Below are 22,181 nucleotides of genomic sequence, written 5' to 3'. Positions count from 1 at the left end.
CACCTCTCTGCTGCTCCGCTCTGGGATCTGGTCTATTGGTCAGCAGTAAGTAGGACAACATGGTTTCCAGGTCAACATGACTTAAGGTCAACATAAGTTTTTCAAATTTTTTTTCAATTTTAGAACTTTTTCATACTTTACGATCCATGTTGACAACTGGGAACGGTAACCTGCCCGCGAGCCATGCGAGGGGACACGGTGCACTAATTGAGGTTCCCGGTCACTGTACGGAGAACACAACACTATGTCGACTTTTTCTCATTTCGACCTAGTGCACGTCGACCTACTTACTGTCTACCCAAGTCTTACCTACCTAACATACCACACCCCTCCGCTCTACCTGTTCCTAAATGCCTTTACTCTATACAATCCAATATAAAATGCTACAGCACCTGCTCTTGAATTAAACTGCGTCTCATCTCATAGCCACCTACCATGCAATCCGTAACACTTACCCGGATCTCTCAGATTCTGCAGCACTGTGTGGATGAGACCAGTGGCAGGCAACCAGATACTCTTCCGGAGCCGCACATGGCTCTAAGATGGCAGTAGAGACACCTATGTGTCATGAGATTACTGGCAGGCCAGTCATACATGCATTGCCAGCTATAGCACACATGTGGCATCACAGCAGGAGGGAGCCGGTGGCTCAGAGGAGCAGTCACAGACCAGCACTGGGTCAGACTGAAAGCAGAGTCCTCCTGTAATATCCAGACTTGGTCTATTACACTGTGACCCTAATTGTGACAGGCTGCAGCTGATGCCGCCAACACTTTGTAAAGACACGCCAATATTCCATTACATTTAGGACTGTGATAGTAAACATGAATGTCTCTCCTTCTGGGGGCGGGAATGTATTATTATATTAGTGCCCGGTGTGTGTGTCTCTGCATTAATACACAAGGGGGGAAATGGTGGTAGCAGCACATAACGTGCACTGATACCGCTAAACCCCATAACGCCTATATCTTCCACTCTGTGTATGACAGCGGCACAGTGGGGTAGATGTATTAAGGATCTTTAGGTGAGGACACGGTAAGTGCGGCTGTTAATGATTCTCCGAATGTACTACTGCAGTTCTCTATTAATCGGCGCTCCTATCTGCACTGACCGTTCCGACAACTGCAGGTATCACTTTTCGTCGGTAAAATCGGCAAAGCAGGTCCTGCCAAATAACAGCAGAATGGACAGTGTTTATACATCTCTCCTAGTATCACTGCTTATTCTGTGAGTGACCGGCAGCTCTGTATCACTCCTCTCATTCTGTGAGTGACCGGCAGCACAGTATCACTCCTCTCATTCTGTGAGTGACCGGCAGCACAGTATCACTCCTCTCATTCTGTGAGTGACCGGCAGCACAGTATCACTCCTCTCATTCTGTGAGTGACCGGCAGCACAGTATCACTCCTCTCATTCTGTGAGTGACCTGCAGCACAGTATCACTCCTCTCATTCTGTGAGTGACCTGCAGCACAGTATCACTCCTCTCATTCTGTGAGTGACCGGCAGCACAGTATCACTCCTCTCATTCTGTGAGTGTTATGATTCCCGTACTCCAGACCAGAGGAGATCTTATGGCAGAGGTCTGAGTACTGGAAAGATATGCTGGTTACGGGAGCAGGAAAGCCTAGTAACCCCTGGCGCCCTAACTCCGTTGTCTCGCCCGTGTTATCAGAATCCCCTGCGAGACTATGGTTGCTTGAGCCCATGGCAGCCGCGTTTGAAGGGCGGATTATGTCTGCCCAACTTCGATGCCCCCTCAGGTCTTAATGGGAGACAAAGGGAAATCCGAGACAGGGTGATAACAAGGGGCCCTCTGACTAAGCAACCAGGCCAGGGGCTACAAGCTAACTAACTTAAACCAAAAGTATGTGCGGACAAACCGCCAGGGAAAAGGACAACCAAAGATCCACTGATCCGTTACTCCTATCCAGCACCGCTGAATACCAGAGTGGATTTGTGGGAGCGGAATCCTCCGCAAAAGCTCCGAAACACAATGAAACTAAATAATAAACAGTAAGCGGTCAAGCCGCAACACACGGCTACGCCGCGACTCACGAACACCACAGGATGTTAAAGGTGCTCGGTCGGACTCCAGGAATAGATGACAACTTCCGAGTACAGGACCACTGAGGACAGGAACAACCGGATTGAGCAGGACTGGAAACTCTCTGTAACTGACACAGCAAACAGGAAGCTATCACCGGCGTCTGTGAGAAGTCCTGAGAGTGCTTAAATTTGGGAGCCCTCCAATCAAGATCCAGACAGGGTAATCACATAATCATGCCGTGCAGCTGCATGCTGCACGGCCAGGATACAATTGAACTGATTAATTAAGACCCAGCAACGGGGAACGCGGTCCGACCGTGGCGTCCCCGTTGCTAGGGTCTGAGCGGCTCCGTGCGCCCGGCGTCTAGCGTTGCTAGGGAGCCGGCGGCTGTCTGCCTGCGGCGTCCCTAGTTGCTAGGCGCCGGGCCGCACTGACGGGCGGACCCTCGGCGCCTAACAGTGAGTGACCGGCAGCACGGTATCACTCCTCTCATTCTGTGAGTGACCGGCAGCACGGTATCACTCCTCTCATTCTGTGAGTGACCGGCAGCACGGTATCACTCCTCTCATTCTGTGAGTGACCGGCAGCACAGTATCCCTCCTCTCATTCTGTGAGTGACCGGCAGCACAGTATCACTCCTCTCATTCTGTGAGTGACCGGCAGCACTGTATCACTCCTCTCATTCTGTGAGTGACCGGCAGCACTGTATCACTCCTCTCATTCTGTGAGTGACCGGCAGCACAGTATCACTCCTCTCATTCTGTGAGTGACCGGCAGCACAGTATCACTCCTCTCATTCTGTGAGTGACCGGCAGCCCTGTATCACTCCTCTCATTCTGTGAGTGACCGGCAGCACTGTATCACTCCTCTCATTCTGTGAGTGACCGGCAGCACAGTATCACTCCTCTCATTCTGTGAGTGACCGGCAGCACAGTATCTATCACTCCTCTCATTCTGTGAGTGACCGGCAGCACAGTATCACTCCTCTCATTCTGTGTCTGACCGGCAGCACAGTATCACTCCTCTCATTCTGTGAGTGACCGGCAGCACGGTATCACTCCTCTCATTCTGTGAGTGACCGGCAGCACTGTATCACTCCTCTCATTCTGTGAGTGACCGGCAGCACTGTATCACTCCTCTCATTCTGTGAGTGACCGGCAGCACAGTATCACTCCTCTCATTCTGTGAGTGACCGGCAGCACAGTATCACTCCTCTCATTCTGTGAGTGACCTGCAGCACGGTATCACTCCTCTCATTCTGTGAGTGACCTGCAGCACGGTATCACTCCTCTCATTCTGTGAGTGACCTGCAGCACCGTATCACTCCTCTCATTCTGTGAGTGACCGGCAGCACGGTATCACTCCTCTCATTCTGTGAGTGACCGGCAGCACGGTATCACTCCTCTCATTCTGTGAGTGACCGGCAGCACGGTATCACTCCTCTCATTCTGTGAGTGACCGGCAGCACGGTATCACTCCTCTCATTCTGTGAGTGACCGGCAGCACGGTATCACTCCTCTCATTCTGTGAGTGACCGGCAGCACTGTATCACTCCTCTCATTCTGTGAGTGACCGGCAGCACTGTATCACTCCTCTCATTCTGTGAGTGACCGGCAGCACAGTATCACTCCTCTCATTCTGTGAGTGACCGGCAGCACAGTATCACTCCTCTCATTCTGTGAGTGACCGGCAGCACTGTATCACTCCTCTCATTCTGTGAGTGACCGGCAGCACAGTATCTATCACTCCTCTCATTCTGTGAGTGACCGGCAGCACAGTATCAATCCTCTCATTCTGTGTCTGACCGGCAGCACAGTATCACTCCTCTCATTCTGTGAGTGACCGGCAGCACAGTATCACTCCTCTCATTCTGTGAGTGACCGGCAGCACAGTATCCCTCCTCTCATTCTGTGAGTGACCGGCAGCACAGTATCACTCCTCTCATTCTGTGAGTGACCGGCAGCACAGTATCACTCCTCTCATTCTGTGAGTGACCGGCAGCACTGTATCACTCCTCTCATTCTGTGAGTGACCGGCAGCACTGTATCACTCCTCTCATTCTGTGAGTGACCGGCAGCACAGTATCTATCACTCCTCTCATTCTGTGAGTGACCGGCAGCACAGTATCACTCCTCTCATTCTGTGTCTGACCAGCAGCACAGTATCACTCCTCTCATTCTGTGAGTGACCGGCAGCACAGTATCACTCCTCTCATTCTGTGAGTGACCGGCAGCACTGTATCCCTCCTCTCATTCTGTGAGTGACCGGCAGCACAGTATCACTCCTCTCATTCTGTGAGTGACCGGCAGCACAGTATCACTCCTCTTATTCTGTGAGTGACCGGCAGCACAGTATCACTCCTCTCATTCTGTGTCTGACCGGCAGCACAGTATCACTCCTCTCATTCTGTGAGTGACCGGCAGCACAGTATCACTCCTCTCATTCTGTGTCTGACCGGCAGCACAGTATCACTCCTCTCATTCTGTGAGTGACCGGCAGCACAGTATCACTCCTCTCATTCTGTGAGTGACCGGCAGCACTGTATCCCTCCTCTCATTCTGTGAGTGACCGGCAGCACAGTATCACTCCTCTCATTCTGTGAGTGACCGGCAGCACAGTATCACTCCTCTCATTCTGTGAGTGACCGGCAGCACAGTATCACTCCTCTCATTCTGTGAGTGACCGGCAGCACAGTATCACTCCTCTCATTCTGTGTCTGACCGGCAGCACAGTATCACTCCTCTCATTCTGTGAGTGACCGGCAGCACAGTATCACTCCTCTCATTCTGTGAGTGACCGGCAGCACTGTATCCCTCCTCTCATTCTGTGAGTGACCGGCAGCACTGTATCCCTCCTCTCATTCTGAGCGTGACCGGCAGCACAGTATCACTCCTCTCATTCTGTGAGTGACCGGCAGCACAGTATCACTCCTCTCATTCTGTGAGTGACCAGCAGCACAGTATCTATCACTCCTCTCATTCTGTGTCTGACCAGCAGCACAGTATCACTCCTCTCATTCTGTGAGTGACCAGCAGCACAGTATCCCTCCTCTCATTCTATAAGTGACCGGCGGCACAGTGTCACTCCTCTCATTCTGTGAGTGACCGGCAGCACAGTATAATTCCTCTCATTCTATGAGTGACCAGCAGCACAGTATCACTTCTCTGATCCTGTACAGTATGCTGGGTGTAATCCTCTCACTCTATGCATGAGCCCATTAACTCCTGTACATAGCTGTAACTACATAACAGTAAACAGAGCACAGGACAAGACTATTATAAAATCATGTGTCAAATGCAAGTTCCAGAAGCGAACTGTACATTTCCAGTAGCGGGAACTGGAGAACATTACACGTTACATCTCCTATATAATAGCCCAGATCTGTGACTCATTTGCTAACGCTGGGCGGAGTCACAACACTGGGCGGAGTTAGTCAAATGAGTCACAGATCTGGGCAAATCTATAGGAGACTAGGAGCAGAAGCAGATGGTATGGGCATGGCACAGGCAGGGGTGCATACCTCCCAGCTTTCTTCAGGCAGGAGGGACACACAGGCGGCAAAAAGGGGGCATGTCCAACGAAAAGGGGCGTGGCTTCACGGGAGGGCCCCCGTTTTCGTCAGTGAGGGGTCATGCCCAGCGCTCTGTGAGCTGCTGGCATGCCCCCAGGGGCGGATTATGAGTCCGGGGGGCCCAGGGCACTCGAAACAGGGGGGCCCTATCTCATCGCTGTGCCTGCTGTGGGTTTGGGGGCGTGGCCTAATCGCGGCCTGCGGGGCCACGCCCCCTTATGCAAATTCCAGAGAAATTTTTTTTTTACGGGATTTTGGCCACTCAGCTAGGGGTAAATCCAGAGGGGGTGGTCGCTCCCCCCTACACACCCGCACAGGCAGAAGAAAGCAGGGAGGCTGCTGCCTCCCTGCAACACCACAGACCTGCCAACACGCAGCAGCATGCACTGACTGCAGCACAATGCTGCTGCTGGCAGGACGGGGAGCTTCAGAGCTGGGACAGAGCTACTCCAGCTGGGGATGTCCCTAAAACTGTGGGGCCCACGGTACGTACCCCCCCCCCCCCCCTTAATCCAGCTCTGCTGCCGGAACCCCCCCTTAATCCGTACCCGGGACAGACTCAAAAAAATGGGACTGTCCCGCGAAAATCGGGACAGTGGGGAGGTATGGGGGGGTGTGAGGGGGTATGCCGTACAGACAGACGGGCACCGGCTCACTGTGTGCTTGACCTCCCACATCAGCAAACTCAGCAGGGGCTCTCTGGCGCGGAGGAGTGTCACTTTCTGGCACACTCCACACTTCTTAGCTGCAGTTTTGTGGGGCACCTGCCGCTGTGCAGGTTCCGTACTGCCTCTGTTATCTCCAGTCCCAGCAACCCCACCACTAGCTGCAGCGCTGCCGCCCGCAGTGAGGTGCGCCCAGCTCCTTCACACACTTTAGCCGGCGGGTAGCGCTGCAGAAGTCCACGCTGCTTGCAGGCTCCGACCCCCTCCTCCCTCCAGCCGCAGCGTCTCCTGGGAGCTAACCAGTCACTCCCAGTATCCCCTTTCCACAGTGCCCGGCAGCAGTGAGGTCCGCGCCGCGTGCATGCTCTGACCCCCTCCTCCCTCCAGCAGCAGCGTCTCCTGGGAGCTAACCAGTCACTCCCAGTCTCCCCTTACCACAGTGCCCGGCAGCCGCGAGGTCCACGCCGCCTGCATGCTATGACCCCCTCCTCCCACCAGCCGCAGCGTCTCCTGGGGGCTAACCAGTCACTCCCAGTCTCCACTTACCACAGTGCCCGGCAGCTGCGCGAGGTCGCGGTGTGTGACTGAGATGGGGTGGGGGTGGGGGTGGGGGGGATGCGGATGGGCAGAGGAAGCAGGACTCCAGACTGAGAGAGTCAGCCATGCCAAGTCTCCACCAGCAGCAGATCCCAACAGGTTGGAGTGGAACAGCAGCAGCCAGCAGCAGTGACTCCGGTAATACACATCTGTCTGTCACCACTGTTCTGTCCCTAATACCAATCTCTCCCGTGCCCTGTGTTCTGTCATGTCCCTGTCACCCCTGGCCTTGCCCTGTCACCCGTATCCTGGCCCTTCCACCCTTATGCTGGCCCTGTCACCCCTGTCCTGGTCCTGCCGCCCCTACCCTGGCCATGTCACCCCTATCCTGTCCCTGTCACCCCTGTCCTGGTCCTGTCGCCCCTACTCTGGCCCTGTCACCCCTGTTCTGACCCTGAAACCCCGGTCCTGGTCATGCCGCCCCTACCCTGGCCATGTCACCCCTATCCTGTCCCTATCATTTCTGTCCTGGCCCCGTCACCCCTGTCCTGGCCCTGTTACTGCATACCCTCCAACTACCTTTTTGGCAGGTACAGTACCCACAGCGCCTCCAGACCCCTCCCCAATGCACCACACCTCCGTACCTTCCCCTCCCCCACACACTGTGCCTCCAGACCCCCTACACCACCCGCGGCTCCCACTCCCCCGCCCCTCCACCACCCACAGCACCTCCAGGCACCCTCCACCATCCACCCCCCATATATGTCTCCCCCACACCTGCCCCCCCTCCACCCGCAGCATCTGCAGACACCCTCCTCAATCCATGGTCCCCCCCCCTCCCCCACACCTGCCCCTCCACCACCTGCAGCGCCTCGAGACCCCCTTTCCCATCTGCCGCACCACCTGTACCTGCTCCTCCCCCACCCATGGTGCCTCCAGACCCCTGCCCCACCCCTGGCACCCCCGCCCCTTCCCATCCCACAGCACCTCCAGAACCCTTCACCCATCCGCAAAATCCCCGCACCTGCCCCTCTCACACCTGTGGCACCCCTGCCCCTCCCCCACCTGCAGTGCCTCCGGACCCCTTCCCCATCTGCAGCCTCCACTCCTCTGCCCCTCCCCCATCCGCAGCACCTCCCAACCCTTCCCCATCCGGCCCCCCCCCCCCCGCTTCCGCCCCCCCCTCCACCCGCAGCATCTACAGCCACCCTCCCCCATTCGCAGTCCCCCCCGCACCCGCTACATTCAGTACATCATGCGCTGCAGGTGCTGTTCACGCCGTCGCAAGGGGCTGCGCCTCCTTCACCATCGCACGCACTTTCATTGTGCAATATTTAACCACTAACAAAGGAATGCAAGTAATACTCCATATAATACAAATATTGAACCCCAGAAAGGCATGCAAGGGTTAAGGGGGCGTAGCCCTTTGCGACGGTGTGAAGATCGCCCGTAGGGCGCGATGAAGCACCTAGTAGTATATAATGACACAGCATTATGTTCTAGCACCAAACGTGCACAACTCCCTGCTGTCACACTTTACCGTTCTATCATAAATACATGTTCCCTATGAACATACTAACACATAGAAATGTGTACATTCTCGCTGTCAGAATCGGCTGCATTTAAACATACGTCATGTATTAATACGTTTTTGGCAGAAGTGACATGCATCACTGCCAGCAGCCTAAAGAGACGGTCATATATAGACAGCACCTAAAAACATGGGAATACAGGAAAGCAGCAGGTACGGCCCTTTACCTGAATCCGGTGACAGAGTAATCTGCAGTACTGCGCCCACATGAAGCACGCTGGGGCCGGATAGACTGGCGCACAATAAACATTTTCCTTGCATGGTTCAACACCTACTGTGCCAAAAGCTGCAATCACTAAATGCTGCTCAGACTGAATGTAGCGCGAGGGCAGGAGGCGTGCCGGTGTATATAAAACAGTGTTGTAAGTCCTCCCCCCACATACACCACACACACACTACTACTTCCCAGCATTCGCCAAAACATCACAGGTGACTAATTATTTCACTTATGATTCTGTAAGGAAACATGGAAAACATGGCCTGTTTGTACATCCCAAGGACTGGATTTGAGAAGCACTGGCTAGTACCATAGTAGGCCGGTTCCAGGCTTTTCCCAGGGCTGACTGGATGCATCCTGCAAATGCTCTCTGCCCAATCAGCAGCATAACGCAGTTAGACGGCTGTAACCCCCAGGTACAGGACAGGCACGGATTATTCCTATGTAATGCATGTACCATAACTGGTCTTCCATACATGTAACAAGTCCAACGCATCGCACTGGAACAGATCTGATTATGCCGTGCAAAACGAATTGCTTTGTATTTAAAGTGCATGCTGTGACTTGTAGTTCCAAATCAACCAGAGAGCCACAGGTTGCCCCAGCTCGATATCTCCTCAGAAATCAGGTATCAGTATAAAAGGGGTGTGGTATTGAAAGTCGACAGTAACTAGGTCGACAATGCCTAGGTCGACCACTATTGGTCGACAGTAACTAGGTCGACAGGGTGTCTAGGTCGACCGGGTCTTTAGGTCGACATGTTCTAGGTCGACAGGTCAAAAGGTCGACATGAGTTTTTAATGTTATTTTGGTGTCGTTTTCTTTGTAGAGTGACCGGGAACCCCAATTAGTGCACCGCTTCGCTCGCCATGCTTCGGGCATGGTGCCTTCGCTTCGCTCGGCACAGATTACCGTTCCAATCGTAGTCCACGTGGATCGTTAAGTATGAAAAGGTTCAAAAAAAGAAAAAAAATTGTGAAAAACTCATGTCGACCTTTTGACCTAGAACATGTCGCCCTAAAGACCCTGTCGACCTAGACACCATGTCGACCTAGTTACTGTCGACCAATAGTGGTCGACCTAGACATTGTCGACCTAGTTACTGTCGACTTTCAATCCGGATCCCGTATAAAAGGCTCAGCCTACATATAATGACTTCTAATATCCATATAATTAACACGAGGGCTCCTTACATTCCCTACAGCAGAAACATGCCAATGGTAGAGATTATGATAGTGATGGGATGATGGCACTAGCCTAGAAAATCAAAACAAATTAAATCCTCATAGCATTGAGACATCACTCTGCACAGAATAACACTTATGGGCACAAGATAATGATATTCCTGCTAAGTAGAGATACCAGGAGTGACAACAAGTTTTGTTGGCGGGGGTGTAATGCACTCCCTGCGCCGCACACAGCTGCACTCTACAGACAGTTGCTGAAACACGACGGCTCCACTCGCAGACAAACCCGTTAAGTGGTCGGATCAGCCAAACCTTTCATCAACATTCTATCTGTGCACAACAGACGTCAAGTGGATGACATGATTGGAGTTAATTAATTGTTCATTATATTACAGGAATTGCTGGATGTTGGAGAGTAACACTATGCACAGCCGCTCCTCGGAGAGTATAATGTGTCTGCCCTATTAATGCTTGTCGCACTATCAGCAACTGGGCGCTTACAGATTATAGGAACAATCCAACTAGAACCGTTTTCCAGAAGGACGGAGGCTGGCAGGGGTGTTACCTTTTTCTTTATCGATGGAAGCAAGGTGGGCTGGACACCTACACAGCCCCGGCACCTGCGGGAACACGGCGGCTGTTTGTACATGGTAGCCGGTACATTAACCCACAAGGATTATTTAACTAGGAATAAGAGCAATGATCATCTGGATCACAAAAGTGACTGTGGAGAATCCAGTTGTACAACCTGCATTATTGGCCGCATTCTGGGTTTTGTTGACCATTGCGGGAACCATAATCCATACAACGGACGGACAAACTCTGCAGCCAGCGCAGCAGATGGGGAAACGCAATCTGTACAATTATAATGAGATGCATCACTTGAATGCCTTGGCGGATAAAGTACATTGGATATCAGTAATTGAGTATACTGAGCATTTATTACAGAAATGCTGTTATTTATACCTGTAGATCATCACACCAGTTTGGTGATCTTTAGCTAGTACAGAAGAATTTGGAAATATCTGCAACACTCTGCAATTGAGTCAATAGTAGCATGGTGACATCTGGGCGACAACTACTTTAGGCAGGGAGAGGTCCAAGCTGTATTTAAAAGTGAGCTGAACAGCGTTTCCAGGCTGTGGCCCTCAGGGACCTTCAGGAATGCATGTTTTCCAGATCTCCTTGTTGGTGCACAGGTGTATTCATTATAGGCTTTCACATTTAACCACTTGCTTGGCCTCTGATAGGACCAGTCAGAAATATCCAGAGGTTCCTCCCAGCCCCCTCTGCATCCTTGGATCATACAGCAGTGTCCGACGATCGCTGCTGGTTGCCCGGCCGGCTGCACACTCCCAACTAGAGGAAGCCACCGTGGAAATGTAACCACACAGCACCTTAGCCCTCAGCCTATTAATGATATTTCTAGATTTTACCAATGCAACAGAAAAAACAAAAGCGATAACTATATAAAAAGTAGACGTTCAGGCACAATATTTTAGGGATGGTCATTATCCATCGTTGGTCTGTGTCCGGTGGCAAGCAGATTTTTTCTCTAACGTCCTAAGTGGATGCTGGGGACTCCGTAAGGACCATGGGGATTAGCGGCTCCGCAGGAGACTGGGCACAACTAAAGAAAGCTTTTAGACTACTGGTGTGCACTAGCTCCTCCCACTAAGACCCTCCTCCAGACCTCAGTTAGATTCTTGTGCCCGGCTGAGCTGGATGCACACTAGGGGCTCTCCTGAGCACCTAGAAAGAAAGTATTTTTAGTTTTTTTTATTTTCAGTGAGATCTGCTGGCAACAGACTCACTGCAGCGAGGGACTAAGGGGAGAAGAAGCAAACCTACCTAACAGGTGGTAGTTTGGGCTTCTTAGGCTACTGGACACCATTAGCTCCAGAGGGATCGACCGCAGGACCCGACCTTGGTGTTCGTTCCCGGAGCCGCGCCGCCGTCCCCCTTACAGAGCCAGAGTCCGGAAAATCGTCGACAGAAGACTTCGGTCTTCACCAAGGTAGCGCACAGCACTGCAGCTGTGCGCCATTGCTCCTCATGTACACCTCACACTTCGGTCACTGATGGGTGCAGGGCGCTGGGGGGGGGGGGCGCCCTGAGGGCAATAAATAACACCTTGGCTGGCAAATATGCATCATATATAGCCCTAGAGGCTATATAGATGTACAATTACCCCTGCCAGTATTACAGAAAAAGTGGGAGAAAGTCAGCCGAAAAGGGGGCGGGGCTTCTCCCTCAGCACACTGGCGCCATTTTTCCCTCACAGTTCCGCTGGAAGGAAGCTCCCTGGCTCTCCCCTGCAGTCTGAATACGACAGAAGGGTAAAAAAGAGAGGGGGGGCACTAAATTTAGGCGCAGTATAGATAAGATATATATGTAATATATATATATATAAAAAGCAGCTATAGGGAAAACACTCATTGATAGTGGGATCCCAGTGTTATATAGCGCTCTGGTGTGTGCTGGCATACTCTCTCTCTGTCTCTCCAAAGGGCTTTGTGGGGTCCTGTCCTGTCAGAGCATTCCCTGTGTGTTTGCGGTGTGTCGGTACGGCTGTGTCGACATGTTTGATGAGGAGACTTATGTGGAGGCGGAGCAGATGCCTGTAAATGTGATGTCACCCCCTGCGGGGTCGACACCTGAGTGGATGGTGCTGTGGAAGGAATTACGTGATCGTGTCGACTCCTTACATAAAAGGTTTGACGACATACCAAATGTGGGACAGCCGGCTTCTCAGCCTGTGTCTGCCCAGGCGTCTCAAAAACCATCAGGGGCTCTAAAACGCCCGCTACCTCAGATGGTTGACACAGATGTCGACACGGATACTGACTCCAGTGTCGACGACGATGAGACTAATGTAACTTCCAGTAGGGCCACACGTTACATGATTGAGGCAATGAAAAATGTGTTGCACATTTCTGATGTTACCCCCGGTACCACAAAAAAGGGTATAATGTTTGGAGAGAAAAAACTACCAGTAGCTTTTCCTCCATCTGAAGAGTTAAATGAAGTGTGTGAAGAAGCGTGGGCTTCCCCTGATAAAAAGCTGGTAATTTCTAAGAGGTTACTAATGGTGTACCCTTTCCCGCCAGAGGATAGGTCACGCTGGTAAACATCCCCTAGGGTGGATAAAGCGCTCACACGCTTGTCAAAAAAGGTGGCACTACCGTCTCCGGATACGGCCGCCCTGAAGGAATCTGCTGATAGAAAGCAGGAGGCTATCCTGAAATCTATATATACACACACAGGTGTTATACTGAGACCGGCTATAGCTTCAGCCTGGATGTGCAGTGTTGCAGCTGCTGCGTGGTCAGATTCCCTGTCAGATAATATAGATACCCTAGACAGGGACACTATATTGCTAAACGTAGAGCATATAAAAGACGCACTTTTATACATGAGGGATGCACAGAGGGATATTTGCCGGCTGGCATCCAAAATTAGTGCAATGTCCATTTCTGCCAGGAGAGGGTTATGGACTCGGCAGTGGACAGGGGATGCAGATTCCAAACGACATATGGAAGTTCTGCCTTATAAGGGTGAGGAATTGTTCGGGGATGGTCTATCGAACCTCGTTTCCACAGCAACAGCTGGGAAATCTACATTTTTACCCCATGTTCCCTCACAACCAAAGAAAGCACCGTATTATCAGGTACAGTCCTTTCGGCCCAATAGGGGCAAGCGGGTTAAAGGCGCGTCCTTTCTGCCGAGAGGCAGAGGAAAAAAGCCGCAGCATACAGCCAGTTCCCAGGAGCAAAAGTCCTCCCCCGCTTCCTCTAAGTCCACAGCATGAGGCTGGGGCTCCACAGGCGGAGCCAGGTACGGTGGGGGCCCGTCTCAAAAATTTCAGCAATCAGTGGGCTCGCTCACGGGTGGATCCCTGGATCCTTCAAGTAGTATCTCAGGGGTACAAACTGGAATTCGAGACGTCTCCCCCCCCGCCGTTTCCTCAAATCTGCCTTGCCAACCACTCCCTCAGGCAGGGAGGCAGTGTTACAGGCAATTCAAAAGCTGTATTCACAACAAGTGATAGTAAAGGTGCCCCTACTTCAACAAGGAAGGGGTTACTATTCCACAATGTTTGTGGTACCGAAACCGGACGGTTCGGTGAGACCCATTTTAAATTTGAAATCCTTGAACACATATATAAAAAAATTCAAGTTCAAGATGGAATCGCTCAGGGCGGTTATTGCAAGCCTGGACGAGGGAGATTACATGGTATTGCTGGACATCAAGGATGCTTACCTACATGTCCCCATTTACCATCCTCACCAGGAGTACCTCAGGTTTGTGTTACAAGATTGTCATTACAAATTCCAGACGTTGCCGTTCGGTCTCTCCACGGCTCCGAGGGTCTTTACCAAGGTAATGGCGGAAAATAGGATTTTGGTACTTACCAGGTAAATCCTTTTCTTTGAATCCATAGGGGGCACTGGAGTACTCTTGGGATATGGACGGCTTAGCAGAAACAAAGGCACTGAATATTTAAATTTAGAACTCTCCACCCCTCCATATCCCCGAGTACCTCAGTGTTTTTTACTGAGCCGAACAGGAACTATAGAGAGGTTGACAATGGAGAATTCCTATAACATAACGGACAACAACAAAAGTTGACATATAACGTTACTGACAACGAAACAGTTGACACCATAACCGATAGAACCTTATAATTTGAACCAGTCAGTGAAAATGTGTTACCATAAGATCCCCTGAGCTTAATACAACCCAGGTAAAACTGCTCTGGGTGGGCGTCCAGTGCCCCCTATGGATTCAAAGAAAAGGATTTACCTGGTAAGTACCAAAATCCTATTTTCTTTTTCATCCACTAGGGGTCACTGGAGTACTCTTGGGACGTACCAAAGCTTCCCCCGTGGGCGGGAGAGCTGTTTGACACCTGTAACACTAGGCGGCCAAAGCTAGATGCTGATGCCGCAAACATATCAAACTTGTAAAAGCGCACAAACGTGTGCACTGAAGACCATGTAGCCGCACGGTCAAGCTGCATCGTAGAAGCTCCACGACCAGTTGCCCATGACGTTCCCACAGAACCTGTGGGATGAGCTATTACTGATGTAGGCGACTGTAACCTAGCCTTAAGGTAAGCCTGACGTATAGTCAGTTTTATCCATCTGGATAAGGTCTGCTGAGAAGCTGGCCAACCCCACTTGGCAGCATCATAGAGAACAAACAACGTATCCGTATTACGAACTGTAGACGTTCGGGACATATAAACGCGTAATGCGCGTACCACATTCAGAGTTCTAGAATGTGCTGTCAACACAGGAACTACTATTGGTCGATTGATGTGAAAAGATGACACTAGCTTTGGTAAGAAATCGGGATTCGTCCGAAGTTCCGCTCTGTCATCAGGAAACACCAAATACGGTGGCTTGCATGACAAGGCACCCAAATTTGAAAAAACGCCTTGCCGAAGCTAAGGCTAGAAGAAAAATCGTTTTCCAAGTGAGAAACGCAATATCCACTTGCTGTAAGGGTTCAAAATATTAAGACTGTAAGAAATCTAAAACCAGATTCAAGTCCCATGGCGCTGTAGGTGGAATAAATGGAGGCTGTACTCTGAGGACACCCTGCAGAAAAGTGTGTACCGACGGCAATAGAGCCAATCGTCTTTGAAAATAAATTGACAACGCAGATACCTGCACCTTTAGTGTAGATAAACGCAGTCCTCCACCCAACCCCGTCTGTAAAAATAACAGAATACGGGATAACTTGAAAGATGATGTTGGAAACTTCCGAGCTTCACACCAACCTATATAGGCACGCCAAATTCTGTAATAATGAGCTGCCGTAACCGGCTTCCTAGCTCGAAACATGGTTGGTATAACCGATACTGTAATGCCCTCTCTTCTTAAGAGGGCGGTCTCAACAACCACCCCGTCAAACGCAGGCGCGCTAAATAGGGGTAAAAGAACGGACCCTGTTGTAACAGGTCTGGACGTAGTATGAGCGGCCAAGGATCGTCTGCGAGTAGTCCGCGGAGATTCGAGAACCAAGCTCTCTGAGACCAATGAGGCATCACTAGTATGACTGTGACGGACTCTCTTGTGATCCGTTTTAGCAACTGAGAGAGCAGCGGAAAACGGTGGAAACAGATACACGAGGCTGTACGACCACGCGATTGTGAGAGCATCCACCGCCACTGCCCTTGGATCTGTCGTTCTGGACACATACTGGGGCGTTTGTAATTGTGGCGAGATGCCATCATGTCCACCTGAGGGTAACCCCACCTGTGGACCAACATGTGAAACACCTCTGGATTTAATGCCCAGTCTCCTGGATGAAAATCCCAACGGCTGAGATCATCCGTCTAGCAGTTGTCCACTCCCGGAATGAACCCAGTCGACAATATCACCTTGTGGTATTCTGGGCAATTGAGGATTCGAGCTACTTCCCGCATTGCCATGCGGCTTCTCGTTCCTCCCTGGTTGTTGTGTATGCGACTGCCGTTGCGTTGTCTGACTGCACTTGGGACAGTCTGAGAGCGAAGCATGTAGTGCATTGTAAATTGCACGGAGTTCCAGGACATTATAGACAGCAATCTGTCGTGATCCGCCTGTCGCTGACCATTTTAAACTACAACTCCCCAACCTCTGAGACTCTCGCCCAGAGTAGAGACACCCTCGCCCCCCTGTGGGGAATATGCCTATGTGAGGGCGACCACTGCTGTTGAAATGGATGCGAGTGAGAACCTCCGAACTGAAGCACTTCGAAAGCCCATCATTGTTCCTAATAGGCGAATACACAAATGTACCGATAGTGTGCGTGGCTTGAGCACTAATTGTACCAGATGGCGTATAATCTGTACTTTCTGGTGTAGTAGGTAAATTCTTTGATTTACCGTATCTGGAATCATACCTAGGAATTGAAGTCGTTGAGACGGAATTAGATGCGATTGTTTTTGAAGTTGACACTGCAACCGTGGTGAACGTCAGCAGCGCAAGTCGGAGGAGCATCTGTTGAGACGAAGCTCTTATGAGCAGATCGTCTAAGTATGGAACGATTGTCACTGCCAGGGATCTGAGATGAGCTATCATCACAAACATCACTTTGGTGAATACCCGAGGCGCTGACAAGAGGCCAAACGGTAGAGCCTGAAACTGTTAATGATTGTGGCGTATTGCAAAACGCAAGAACCTGTGATGAGGTGACCAAACCGGAATGTGTAAGTACGCATCCTGGAGATCAAGCGCAATTATGCAATCTTGTGGCTCCAAATATGCAAATACTGACCGCAGAAATTCCATCTTCAATCTGTAGTAAGTGACTTACTTATTGAGACTGCGACGGAGGCCTCCGGCTTCGGTACCACAAACATACGGGAATAATAACCCTGACCTTGTTGGTGTACCAGGCCTGGAATTAAAAACTGCTGAATCCAGCAGAGACTGAATGGCAACCTGCCAAAACGCCTTCTTGTCGTCCGACAAAGGCAGTCCTGCCTTGAAAAACCACAGTGGCGGGAGACAGCTTTCTTTTAACCCTAAATAGCGGATACATCCATGAGTGGATGTCTGGAAACCCGGCAAATGTAACGTGTAAAGGCGCGCTCCCACAATTGGAAATTCTAGATGGGCTGGGAGCCCGTCAAGCCACTGGCTTGTTGTGACTTTAGCGCCCTGGCGTTACAAGGCGTGACTGTTTTTGTACCACAGCCTTGAAAAGACTGAAGTCTAAAGGCTTTAAACGCCGGACCAGAGTATTTCCGACTTGATACCGGAGGAGGCAATGGCGTGAAATTAGACTTTCCCCCAAACAACTTCTGGCCTTCTCGTGCTGTAACTAGCGAAGATGAAAATCGAGAAGCGAGCTAACAGGCGGCAGCAGAAGCTGTACAGAGATACTCAGCAGCTTCTCAGATGTGATTAACGATAAATATAGCGTGATCGTCATTGTTTCCATACATAGAGCGCCCTAGTGACCCAAATGTATCTTGGGTCTTTAGAAGGTTTGACACGGACGAATTCACCAATGGCGGATTCTCCGATTTAGATGTCACTGTGTGGAAACGGGTAAATAGACTTAAATCTTAGTAAGATATCCTAAATAAGAAGCCCATTGAAGATCTGTCGTTTAGTAAATACGACGGATTAGATGTTAGAGGCTCCTTAGTCTCTGTAAATTTCAGAGACTGACTCACTGGTCATTAGCAATGTATGGTTGTCAAAAACCCGCACTATCGGACTACTGGTCTAATGTGGCCTCCTCACTCGTATTTAGCGCTGTGAGGTTTGACATAGAATTATCAGACTGCAACATAGCAGAAATGTTTAAAGTATAAGACCAGTTAAATTAACACCCTGGTACCCAAAGTGAAGTTGGACCTTTGGAAAGGCTGAGACTCCTCCGTTAGAGCTGGCGGAGTAACTTCCGAGTCTTACCGCTCCTGTCGAGCGGAGTCAATTTGAATTGCCAATGCTTAACATAGGATCTGGGAATGAACCGGCTTCCGGAGTGGAAACCTACAAAACATACTGAACATGTGGTAGATTTATGTACAGACATTGTAGTAAAACTTATTTTTAGTCTGTGCTGGAGCCTTACTCCTTATGCAGACAGACAACACAATAGCCAAAGGACCGACGCTTGCACGACTCAGTAAAATTATTACTTAAGGTGTGTAATATAGATATATATATTTATGGCCGAAATGCAGTTCACATGTCCAGCCTATGTGAAACCTGAACCAAAATTCCCACTAACACCCCTGCGCCTCCTGTGGAGTAGAGATGTAGGGCAGGAACGTTCTGGAATTACAAACTGGAAGCATGGTTAGAATGGCCCCCATGCCATGCTTACACTGATAATCACAGGACAGGTTACAATACCTGCTGCAGTGTGAATATAGGCTCAATAGTCTATTATACAGTGATAATCAATACATGTGATAATCAATACATGCCTCCAGTGTTAATACAGGTTGAGTATCCCATATCCAAATATTCCGAAATACGGAATATTCCGAAATACGGACTTTTTTGAGTGAGAGTGAGATAGTGAAACCTTTGTTTTTTGATGGCTCAATGTACACAAACTTTGTTTAATACACAAAGTTATTAAAAATATTGTATTAAATGTACTTTAGGCTGTGTGTATAAGGTGTATATGAAACATAAATGAATTGTGTGAATGTAGACACACTTTGTTTAATGCACAAAGTTATTACAAATATTGGCTAAAATTACTTTCAGGCTGTGTGTATATGGTGTATATGAAACATAAATGCATTCTGTGCTTAGATTTAGGTCCCATCACCATGAAATCTCATTATGGTATGTAATTATTCCAAAATACGGAAAAATCCCATATCCAAAATACCTCTGGTCCCAAGCATTTTGGATAAGGGAGACTCAACCTGTATAGGCTCAATAGCCTATCATACAGTGATAATCAATACATGCCTCCAGTGTTAATATAGGCTCATCAATAGCCTATTATACAGTGATAATCACAGGCATATAGGCTCTGCCTGCTGACTGCAGTTTAATATAGGGATCTCTCTATTAATATAGATATGGTAGTTCCCTTTACATTCCCTTGCAGCCGCGCTGTAATCAGCCAGGTCCCCCCCCCCCCCCCTTCCCCCTGTACTCCCTGTAGCGCTGTGTCTCAGCGGGGAGCGCCGGGAAGCTCATTGCAGGGAGGCGAGGGACATGTCTTGCAGAGCAGCGGAGGTTGGCTGGCCGGAGCGGCGCGTAGCGGCTTCCGGTGTCGCTAGCCGAGCTGCGGCGGTTCTCCCCCTCTCAGCGCTGGCATGCAATACAGCGCTGATAGAGCGACTGGGGCGGCCGGACGGAGCGGCTGGGGCGGCCGGACGGAGCGGCTGGGGCGGGCGGCTGTATGAGCGGGCGGCATTACAACACTGACCCCACACAGCGGGGCGGCAGCCTTCGCTGACCACCCCGTTTCCCCAGCATACCTTGTTGTAGGGAGGCCTGCGACGGGCTTCTTGTAAGCTCCGAGCTCTTCAGTTTATGGCTGCGACGGGGCTTCTATGTGTAAGCTCCGTCCAGCTGTTGCAGGAGGCAGTGAGCTGCGTGTGGCTGTGAGGGTGCTCTTTGTGAGGACAGACACGCCATGAGCTGTCTGTGCAGCGGCACTATCCCGGACCCATGTTTTTACAGAAACTGGGAAGGGATGTGCTAAGTGAAAAAGTAAAAATGTAAAAGTAAAAATGAAAAATTAATAAAATCTTCAACAAAGTGTGGGAACTCCACACAAGCCTTGTTAGTGCTGTGAGCACAGAAAAAACACTGAGGTACTCGGGGATATGGAGGGGTGGAGAGTTCTAAATTTAAATATTCAGTGCCTTTGTTTCTGCTAAGCCGTCCATATCCCAAGAGTACTCCAGTGACCCCTAGTGGATGAAAAAGAAATGATGATACTCCTTCGAAGGAAGGGAGTTTTAATTATCCCGTACTTGGACGATCTCCTGATAAAGGCGAGGTCCAGAGAGCAGTTGTTGGTAGGGGTAGCACTATCTCGGGAAGTGCTACAACAGCACGGCTGGATTCTAAACATTCCAAAGTCACAGCTGGTCCCTACGACACGCCTGCTGTTCCTAGGGATGGTTCTGGACACAGAACAGAGAAAAGTGTTTCTCCCGGAGGAGAAGGCCAAGGAGCTGTCATCTCTAGTCAGAGGCCTCCTAAAACCAAAACAGGTGTCGGTGCATCATTGCACGCGGATCCTGGGAAAAATGGTAGCTTCCTACGAAGCGATTCCATTCGGCAGGTTTCATGCAAGAACCTTTCAGTGGGACCTGTTGGACAAGTGGTCCGGATCGTATCTTCAGATGCATCGTCTGATAACCCTGTCTCCAAGGACAAGGGTGTCTCTGCTGTGGTGGCTGCAGAGTGCTCATCTTCAAGAGGGCCGCAGATTCGGCATACAGGACTGGGTCCTGGTGACCACGGATGCCAGCCTTCGAGGCTGGGGAGCAGTCACACAGGGAAGAAACTTCCAAGGACTATGGTCAAGTCAGTAGACTTCCCTGCACATAAATATTCTGGAACTAAGGGCCATTTACAATGCCCTAAGTCAGGCAAAACCCCTGCTTCAAAACCAGCCGGTACTGATCCAGTCAGACAACATCACGGCGGTCGCCCATGTAAATCGACAGGGCGGCACGAGAAGCAGGACGGCGATGGCAGAAGCCACAAGGATTCTCCGATGGGCGGAAAATCACGTGTTAGCACTGTCAGCAGTGTTCATTCCGGGAGTGGACAACTGGGAAGCAGACTTCCTCAGCAGGCACGACCTCCACCCGGGAGAGTGGGGACTTCATCCAGAAGTCTTTCAAATGATTGTAAACCAGTGGGAAAAAACCACAGGTGGACATGATGGCGTCCCGCCTAAACAAAAAGCTAGAAAAATATTGCGCCAGGTCGAGAGACCCGCAGGCGATAGCTGTGGACGCTCTGGTAACACCGTGGGTGTACCGATCAGTTTATGTGTTCCCTCCTCTTCCTCTCATACCAAAGGTACTGAGGATAATAAGGAGAAGAGGAGTAAGAACTATACTCATTGTTCCGGATTGGCCAAGAAGAGCGTGGTTCCGGAACTTCAAGAAATGATGTCAGAGGACCCATGGCCTCTACCGCTCAGACAAGACCTGCTGCAGCAGGGGCCCTGTCTGTTCCAAGACTTACCGCGGCTGCGTTTGACGGCATGGCGGTTGAACACCGGATCCTGAAGGAAAAGGCATTCCGGAGGAAGTCATTCCTACGCTGATTAAAGCTAGGAAAGAAGTAACCGCAAACCATTATCACCGCATATGGCGAAAATATGTTGCGTGGTGTGAGGCCAGGAAGGCCCCAACGGAAGAATTTCAGCTGGGCCGGTTCCTGCACTTCCTACAGTCAGGGGTGACTGTGGGCCTAAAATTGGGCTCCATTAAGGTCCAGATTTCTGCTCTATCGATTTTCTTCCAGAGAGAATTGGCTTTACTACCTGAAGTTCAGACTTTTGTTAAGGGAGTGCTACATATTCAGCCCCCTTTTGTGCCTCCAGTGGCACCTTGGGATCTCAACGTGGTGTTGGATTTCCTAAAGTCACATTGGTTTGAGCCACTGAAAACCGTGGATTTGAAATGTCTCACGTGGAAAGTGGTCATGTTATTGGCTTTGGCTTCGGCCAGGCGTGTGTCAGAATTGGCGGCTTTGTCATGTAAAAGCCCTTATCTGATATTCCATATGGATAGGGCAGAATTGAGGACTCGTCCCCAGTTTCTCCCCAAAGTGGTTTCATCTGAACCAACCTATCGTGGTGCCTGCGGCTACAAATGACTTGGAGGCTTCCAGGTTGATGGATGTAGTCGGGGCCCTGA

The sequence above is a fragment of the Pseudophryne corroboree genome, chromosome 2 (assembly GCF_028390025.1).
Source record: "Pseudophryne corroboree isolate aPseCor3 chromosome 2, aPseCor3.hap2, whole genome shotgun sequence".
Lineage (NCBI taxonomy): Eukaryota > Metazoa > Chordata > Amphibia > Anura > Myobatrachidae > Pseudophryne > Pseudophryne corroboree.
This window is presented reverse-complemented; position numbering follows the sequence as displayed.